Genomic DNA, 9680 nt, shown 5'->3' with positions numbered 1-9680 from the left:
GCCAGGCTTGTGTGGCTATTGCTTTTACCCATGGAACCATCTCCCTAGCTGTCATGAGAGTTTTGTGAAAGTGCATAGATTAGATGAGGTCACTAGAGTGGAGCCACTATGATTGATTTCAAGTGGCTTCCTAAGGAGAGGAAGAGAAACTGCACACACGAGGTACACACTTCTCTCACCTAATGGGATGCAGTCACAGTGGCCAAATGGCTTCTCAGAACCCGTGGTACAATATCTGGACTTCCGCCTTTGAGAACTGTGAGCGACAAAATATCTCTTTTCTTTATAAATATCCTGCCTCAACTATTTTGTTGTAGTAATCAAAAAAAAGAAAGAAAGAAAGAAAGAAAGGAAGAAAGACATAAAAGAAAGAAAAAAAGGAAGGAAGGAAGAAAGAGGGAGAGAGAAAGAAGCCCAGACTAATACAGATTCTAACTCATTTAGACACATGGGATTAAAACGAGTCCAACACCTGGGAGGAGGAACTCCTGGACCAGCTTCTCTATTATTTCATCCTCTCTGGAGTTTTGCATGGAAAACAGCTCCACTATGTACTTTAACTAAATTCAGAAGGCAAAAAATGGCAGCTTCTTCCAAGAGGAATCCAGAGTGTGGATGGATGTAGCTAGGTTTTCATGCCAAAACCTTACACACAGACAGCCAAGAGTTGCTGCTCACAATGATGAAACCTGGTATCCTTCCAGGAAACTTTGGTTTGTAATAAATGCTGACAGAGTCTTTTCTATTTCTCCTACAAATAACTTGTTGATCCAGTTATCGTTATTAATTAATATGCCCCTGGGCAGTTCAGAGCACTGGTGAGAAGATGAATCGCACCCCAACCCTTGTTCCCACCACCAGCACCCAGCCTCCAGGACAGTGGTGCTGAGGAGTGGATGAGGGGCAGGCTGCATCCTCTCATGAAATTGCTAGCATATCTCTCAAGCTTTGACAAAGTCTTCTCGTGGGTGGCATTGAGGCCCTGCAGAGATCTGCTCAAGATCAAACTCAGTACAGATGAATGTGATCTTCTGGAAAACGGGAGTGTCTCTTTGCAGATATAAGCAAGAGTAGATGAGGTCATATTGGCTTAGGGTGGTACTAACTCCCTCCCATATCTGCTGTGTTTGGAAGAGAAAGGGCGGGGAAATTTGACACAGAAATGCACATGAACACAGAGTAATATCATGTAGTGACAAGCGAGGGGATCGGTGACATAATTCCAGGCTATTGTGCACTGAGGGCTGCCGGCAGCCTCCAATGCGCAGGCCTGGAATGGATTCACCCTGTAAGCCTCACGCGCCCTGATTTTTTTTACCTCAGTCCTCCTGAACTCGAAAGAACATGTTCCATTTCTCATTTATATTTTTGCGTTATGCTCTTTTCCTTTGTCACTGATACTCAAATGGGATTTGACTCCATTACCTACAATGGCTGAGAACTCCTGGGCTCAAGTGATCTTCCTACCCTAGGTTCCGAGGAACTGAGACTGCGGGTCCTCACATCATTGCTGGCAGGATTATTAATTTTCTATACCATTCTGTTTGTTGTAGTTGCCATAGCAACCCTAGAAAATGAATTGAAACCCATAGGAGAGGCTGGGCCTTGTGGCATAGGTGTATAACCCCTGTACTGGGAGACTGAGGCTGGGGTATTACAAACTCAATGCCTGCCTGATCTACTGAGTGAGTTCATGGACATCCCCAGAAACTTAGTAAAGCCTCATCTTAAAAAGTAAAAAAGAAGGCTAGATGTGTATGTGCTGGATAGTTTTATGTCAACTTGACACAAGTTAAAATCCTCCGAGGGGAGGAAGTCTTTGTTAAGAAAATGCCTTCTATAAGATCAGGCTATAGGCACATTTGTAAGAAATTTTCTTATTTTTCTGGCCTTTTCTTAATTAGTGATCAGTGGGGGAGGACCTACCCCATGGTGGATGGTTCCTTCCCTGGGTTGGTGATCCTTTATATGAAGGCAGGCTGAGCAAACCACAGGGAGTGCCTCTGCATCGGTTCCTGCCTCAGGGTTCCTGCCCCGCTTGAGTTCCTGTCCTGACTTTCTTCAGTGATGGACTACAATGTAGAAGTGTAAACCAAACACACCTTTTCCTCCACAGCTTGGTTTTGGTCATGGCGTTTCACCACAGCAGTAGTAACCCTAACTAAGACAGCACAGCTCTGTAGTAGAATACTTGTCCAGAAGACGCAAGGCCCTGGGTTAAATTGATCCCCAGTAATTCGAAGTAAGCAATTGATTGGTTAAAAACAAATCGTTCCTATGTCAAAATGTGTTCTTAAGACAAGGCCAAGGAAACTTTTTGGTTTGCTATGAAGTGTTGAAAGTGTGAGCTTGGTGAGTCATCGATACTGCTTTCTTCTTGGGCCACTATGGTGTTTGGCATAGACATTGTCCCCCAGCCACAGAGAGTACAAAATAATTCCAGTGTGTATCTCGATCAATTCTCTTCATTTTGTTTTAAACTCCCAGTATGTCGTTCGATAGCGTTATATTGATTTATGTTTTTATGTTGTTGCTAGCTCTTTATTATTATTATTAGCATTATTGTTATTATTTTGGACTAAAGAAAAACTAATTAAGAAGCAAGCAAACAACTCTTATAACCGGATAAACCCGTCATTCTCGTCTCCAGGGACAGGTGCTGAAATATGATTAGCTCAAATCATTAGCTCTGAAAGAGGCTAGATTAAATCTCGAACTAAATTGGCCTTCTTATTTCAGAGATCAGAGGTCACTCTTCTCATTTCAGGCTTGGAAAATGGAGGCCTAAGGTCAGGTGATAGAATACTAACAGATGCTCTCATCTGTGCCCCTGGCTATCCCAACACTCTGCTACCGGGTGTCCACCTCGGGTGTAGGGAGCAGCCATAGTTGGTATTTCACAGTGTAACAAACAAGGATGCAGCTTGAAAGTATTTTTCATTATTTATAATAAATAATTCATTATTTGATAGACTCAAGAAGCCACCCACCTACATTCTGGTTGTCACACTCCCAAAGGGAGAGCCTTTGGAAGGAGGGGCTACAGGGCATGAAGCAAAAGCCCTATGCTTTTAGGCTCACAGTTTGCTGCTGAACAACCTTGTCAGCTAACCTACCTTTTATTAATCACAAAGCTAAACAATATTAGCAGAAAACGTTTTATTCTAGAAATGGTGGGCTTGGTTATTTGGATTGCATTAAGATATTGAAAAGCCCAAAAGATCACAAATGGAGACTCTCTCAGGTTTTAGGTAAAGCCTACTCTGAGGATAATACATGCAACACCTTCGGCAGCAGATGGGGAGAGCAGGAAAAAAAGAGTGGGTTGGCTAAAAGTAGCTCAGGACGCGGAGTTTTCAAGACGTTTAGGACAGGGACCAGGTGTGTAGCACAGAGTGTAATCTCAGCACTGGGGGAAGGGGCAGAAGGGATTAAGGTCCTCAGGTACCTAGTGAGGTAGAGGCTAGACTAGGCTGTATGAGACTCTGTGTAAAACAAGAAAGAATTTCAAATGAACAGTGTCATAAATACATAATACAGAACAGAGAGAGATGGAGACATGGAGGAGACAGGGAAAGGGTCTAATGCATTTTTAAAAATATACATCATCAAAAAAAGAAGGAGTTTTAAAAAGAAAAGTGTGTTTGCAACAGTAACGATTCTTAAAATAGCCACATAGTCACTACTATGCCTACAAGTTTATAATTCCTTAATCTTTTTAAATATCTGGTCCAGAACATACATCCAACTCCAACATCCCCGCAAGTGAGGGAAGAGCGAGCGAGTTGGTGTGTAAAGAGATGATGAGGAAGAAATTTTCAGCATTAATAGAAGACTCTATTTCTGGATTCACAAGACCAGTTAATAGTAAGATCAATATCTGGACATAGTTGAACAAACTGAAGAAAATGAAAGACAAAGGGGAAAGAAGGAAGACCAGGAAGAAAGTCAGAGTCTTTTTGAAGGAACAGCAATTAGGGGCACAGTCTAACCATCTCCGGAAATAGATGCCGGCTGAACCTCGTGGTCATCAGAAAAGACCTGAGAGCCACAGTCTGTGCTCATCATGCACGCCTGAGAAGCCATGTAAGCACAAGCCTATCACAGATTATTCACAGACACCTGGGACTCGAACCCCTGCCCCAGTAGCTGCTAGACTCCTTAATTCTAGCATCCCCACCTCTTTGTAACTACCACTGGTTAGTTACCTGATGCAAACTCCTCCAATTATTCACTCTTCTTTTGTAGCTTAAAAAAATCAGCTTGTTTTGTTTTTATTATCAACAAGGTGTGGAACAGAATAAAGGAGTGAGCTAAGGAGCACTCGTTTTAAAAACAAAACCAAAACAAATCCCTAGATCTGTGGTTTCAAGAACATTGTGGGAAAGTGGTCTCATATACACTAATTACGGCCTAGGAGTATAGCTTTGCATTAGAGTCAGTTTTGTAGCATGCACAAGACCTTACGTCCAACCCCTAGTACCTAAATGATGATGTTAATGGCGATGACGCCAAAGACAACATATTAATTGCTGGGTGACTGGGGAGAGCACTTTGGAATGTGGTATTGAGAACTTCAAAGTATCCACTCCTTTTAGTCTGGTGATTCTAATATTCAGAAGTAGCTTATCATAAAGTCTTTGAGCCAAAGAATAGCCCGCAATGTGTTTTAATAATAAAAACTTAGAAGTGCCCTATAAGCTGTAAGATGTGCTTTAAAAATGATACCATTTGGGTCCAGAGACATAGCTCAGCAGGTGCGTGTATATTCCACTCTTGCAAAGAATCTGAGATCCATTGGCAGGAACCACATGGCATTTCACAACCATCTGTAAGTCCAGCTTCAGGGATCTACACAGTCTTTTGACTTCTCCAGGCACCCAGCGTGTGTTCCACATAAATACATACATGCAGGCAAATCATATATATTCATATATATAATATTTATTATATATAAAATAAAATAAGTGAATCTTTTAAAAATGATACAATCATGTAACAGGCAATATTGTGGCTAATAAGAGAATGGTTACATTAATAAAGGAAAATAATCTGACATTAAGTGAAGAAAAACAAATTGATATGAAATCATACAAGATCATATAAATTGATCTTTGATATGATTTCTATAAATCTATGAATGAAAACTATATCAGTGCTTCTGTGGCCAGTCTTGGGTAAGAACATGACGGGTCACTTTTTCTCCTCTTCTTTATGTTTTTACACTGTCCCAAAACATCTACAACGACCATAAGAGAATGCTTGTATAGATTGTCATGAAGAATTTGAAAAAGAAAGTAAAACCCAGGAAATACAAAGAATAGAAGAGTTATGGGAGAGCTGGTAAGAGTGACTTGCATACAATTGTAGGATAATTGCTTATGAAACCATTTTAAATTATAATCTCATAGATCATATAATTTCAAGAGTACATAGAGGTGGCTTGAATGAATATGCCCATATGAATCTGAGCTGAACATTACCTGTTTAGATTCCCCAAAGGACAGAGTTAGGTAATGCAGAGGGCAAACTGGGGAAGCCTTTGTTAAAATCAGACTCCCAGGGCTAGGTGCGGTGGCAAACAGTTTTAATTCCAGCACATGGGGGAGGCAGAGGTATATGGATCTTTGTGAGTTTGAGACCTGTATGGTTTACATGAATGAATGAAGAATGAATGAACGAACGAACGAACATTTCTTCCACCATCTTCTCTCCCCCATTCTGTCTGTCCTCCTGTGTTAGGAAGCATCCTTGGCTTGCTGGTTATCAAAATGTCCTTTTTTTCCTGACCCTGTTCTCATAACTACTTCATGTTGACTTCAATACCTGGACACATGTATTAGGCTCAGGACTGGTTCCACCCCCAGTCTTTATCACTTACCAAAATATTGTGTCAGAGATATGCCTCTGATGAGATTCATGCCTGAACTTCTACTTTTCACACTTAGGTGCCAAGGACCACGTTCAGTAGTGGAGGTGCATTAGTGGACAAAGCAGATCATGTTCCTGCACTCAGGGAACTTAAATTCTAATATAAATAAATAATTCAGACCCACACTTGGATGCCTCTTCTAAGTCCTGACCTTTCTGCCTTTTCCCATAATGCTTTTACACAACCCACTCACCAGGTGCTTTTTGCTCAGATACAGTCCAGCATTTTGTGGTTGAACTTAGGCACAACTTTCCCTTTTATGAACTCCTAGTGGGACTTTGTGACTCTTAACAGTCCTACCATAGCGTCCAGTGTATAACTTCTTCCTAGGAATCTTCTTAACTCTGTTAAACGGAAATGTGTGTATCTCCTTCGCGAGACGTCATGTTCGCTGGAAATGGAGATATTGTCTCAATGATTTATGTACTTTTAGTGCCCCATGAAATGGAGACAGGAAACAAACTGGGGACTAGGATTGGCAGATTAAAACAGTTGGCTGTGAGATATTGGGTTCATACAACAAGGCTGACAAAACAGGTAGTACTGGGAGGCTTCTTCTGATAGGTTGTGAGTAAGAAGACCGTGAAAAGAAAAGAGCTTGGGCTGGGGCGATGGCTCAGTAGATAGAATAGACTCGCCTTGAAGCGTAAGGATTCCAGTTTCATGCCCAGAAGCTTTGTAAGAAAACAAAACGACAGCAGGCATTTGTAATCTCAGACGTGGGAAGTGAGAGACTGGGACTAGCTGTCTAGCCTGTTTAATGTACATTCTACTAGTATATTATCATGGGCTGTTTGAGCTCACTGAGAAACTGACTACAGAAGCAGGGTATCCTAGCATTCCACACCATCATCTTAGACCTAAGCATGTTTATTTCAACGTGTCTTCCAAAGCCCCTTACCTGGGGGATGTAGCTGCTTGTATTACTAATGCTAATTATGTTTCCCCAAAAAACTGTTTACCTGAGAGGGTCTGCATGTAGCTTCAGGGAACCCTGCCCCTAGTTGATTGGTAAATAAAGATGCCAGCAACCAATAGCTGGGGAGGACAGAGGTAGTGATTTTAGGATTTCCCGGGCTGGGGGGGGGAGGGGGCAGGGTGGGAAGGGAGAGAAGAGGAGATCCTTCTGCAGAGAAAGTGTGGAGGAGAGGAGAGACATCATGTCTGAGAAGAGTGCAGGACAAGAGAGGTATGGCCACCATGTGAAGGAGCCGGGAGAGCAAGACCCAGAGGGCTGCCCAACTGGGTCGAGAGCAGCCAAGATAGAACACAGAATTTAATAAGCAGTAACTTGGAATTATCGGCAGGAGGTGGATTCTAGTAGCATGAAGGTTATAACAGCAGCTGTCCAGCTGTTGTGCTGCATAAGGCATATTAAAATCTAAAGGCTGTGTGTGTGTCTTTCGCTCAGGAACATAAACCATTGAGGCAGGCAGCAAACCCGAGCTGAGATTTATTAATTAACTAATAATTAATTCAACAGGAGATAGTCTGGTCCCACTGACTCTGTGACAGGGAGGAAATAGAACAGTAAAATGACTCAGGAGCAAAATCACCAGCCTTGAGAGCAGCTGGAAGACAATTTCCAATGAAGATTACTACTATGTTATAAAAATGTCTGCCGTGGGAGAGAGAACATGGAAGTTGAGACGTGAGAAGCTCTGTCAGGGATAAAAAGCTCAACAAGGAACTTCAGCTGACTGACTCAACGTCCCAAGTCAGTTTCTGAAAGTCGCCTGATTTGGTGAGGGTGTCTCTGTTGGATTTCACTCTTTGTCTTGGTCTCTCATCCAAAGGGACACTCTGCTCTGTCTAGGACCCCATTGGGAACGACAGCTGGCATCTTTAAAGGGGCTTCCTCCGCAGATTTCTGCTGGATATTTTGAGTGTCAGGCATGGTAATGTTTTGCTGTCTCTCCAGATGACAATCTATGCATCTATCTTCCATTTATTACTTATTCTTCTCCTTTGGCTTACTCTGTAGTTGATAAACTCACTCATTGTAAATGAACAGTATGGCTATCATAGACCATTCCCTGTACCGTAAAGCACACCAGATGACGATATTGATGAGTGAGATCTAGGCCATGGAGAAATCTCACCTAAAAACAAATAAAACACCCAGTAAAAAGTAAACCATACCCAAGTTGAGGTTGTTCTCTAGTCTCTGCAGTGCCTACATTTCTGTGTATCTATACACACACTCATACACCCACAGTATACTCTTACACACACACTGACGTGTGCACACACGGAAAGAGATAGAGAGATATAGATAGATAGATAGATAGATAGATAGATAGATAGATAGATAGATAGATAGAGGGTAGGTAGGTGGGAGGGAGGGAGGAAGGAAAGGTGCGTGGGAGGAAGGAAGGGTAGGTGGGCAGAAAGGAGGAAGGAAGGGTGGGTGGGAGGAAGGGAGGAAGGAAGGGTGGGTGGGAGGAAGGGAGGAAGGGAGGAAGGAAGGCAGGGTCCTTACTAGATAGAGCATGCAGTTGGCATGCATAGGCCCTGGAGCTTGTTCAGGAAGACTTTTGACTCTTCCTCGATATTAAGTTGCATGTGAATATGATTATGGCAAGGGCGTGGTCCGTAAAGCAAGCTATGACTTGCTCTACATAGACAATGCTTTGCAGAAGTTGGATGTTTTATCGTCTCCTTAACCTTTTCCACTCAATTCCCAAGTTTCTAATTCCTGTTAAGGTAAAAGGGACTAGGAAATATGAGGGCACTGATCCACATATGTGACCCCCCCTCCCCCAACAAGGATGAAGCACTTCTGCCTAATTTACCCCTTTTCTTACCTTACAATATTACTTAACATAATTGGCTGCTAGAACTTTTATTAGGTAATCAGGAAGCATTAAGTTATTAGCTAGGATCAGCACAGACACAAAGATGATTACACTCAATCCTTAAATGGAGAGACATTTGCAGTAGAGAAACAATGTATTATTTTAGCGAATGAAGGAAATGGGAAAAAGCATCCAATCAGAATCACCAGTTAAGCCCTTAACAAAACAGGATCCTCTCTGTCTCAGAATGATGGCTTTGAATGTGGGGAGGGAACCGAACAAATGAATAACAAAAAGCCACCATGCAGCTATAAAGGGGCGTTCAGAAAAGGATGGGGTATCATGTTCTTCCCAACAACAACAGACAGCCCAACCCAAACATGTCCCAACAGCAAAAGGTGCCTTTGAGGAAGGACCAGAAGTGAATTAGTCAGGCCAGGTTACATTGTGATCAACAACCCCAGACTTTGAGTGATAATACAGTATACACTGACTTCATGTAACTCATGAATTCATGTTCCTGCTCAAATGATGGTTCTGGGAAGATATCTTCCATACAAGAATTGGGGTTCCCGTGTGGCTCTGTCTAATTCTGTCCTTCTCCACCATTCAGCAGGCACACACAGAAACAAACCAGAAGGTCCCTCGGGACTCAGTCAGACTTGAATGGCAAGGTGGCACCTTGGCTTACATCCCATTGAGTAAGTCTCAGACGCATTCTCTGGTTTGGATCACACCTTAAGACTGGGCAGAGTGATTGGGAGGACATAAAGCTGGAGCCAGGGGGATCTCTGGTCACACTGTATCCTCAGTCAGGGAAGCAAAAAGAGAAAATGTTGGTGCTCACAGGCCTTTCCCACTTCCCCCTGTCTGTCCCGGAACTCACTCTGTAGACCACTAGCCTGGCACCACCAGCATCTGCCTCTCACTTTGCTCCTTTTTATTAAGTC

The 9680-nt window shown here is 42.6% G+C and overlaps 1 protein-coding gene; it reads right to left on the bottom strand.

The window, feature by feature from the left end:
- Positions 1-9680, bottom strand: part of Erich1 (glutamate-rich 1) — a gene marked incomplete at its 5' end in the record, with an annotated part of 52793804 nt that overhangs the window by 18879363 nt on the left and 33904761 nt on the right.

The sequence above is a fragment of the Rattus norvegicus genome, chromosome 16 (genome assembly GCF_021556685.1).
Source record: "Rattus norvegicus strain SHRSP/BbbUtx chromosome 16, alternate assembly SHRSP_T2T, whole genome shotgun sequence".
Lineage (NCBI taxonomy): Eukaryota > Metazoa > Chordata > Mammalia > Rodentia > Muridae > Rattus > Rattus norvegicus.
This window is presented reverse-complemented; position numbering and strand designations above follow the sequence as displayed.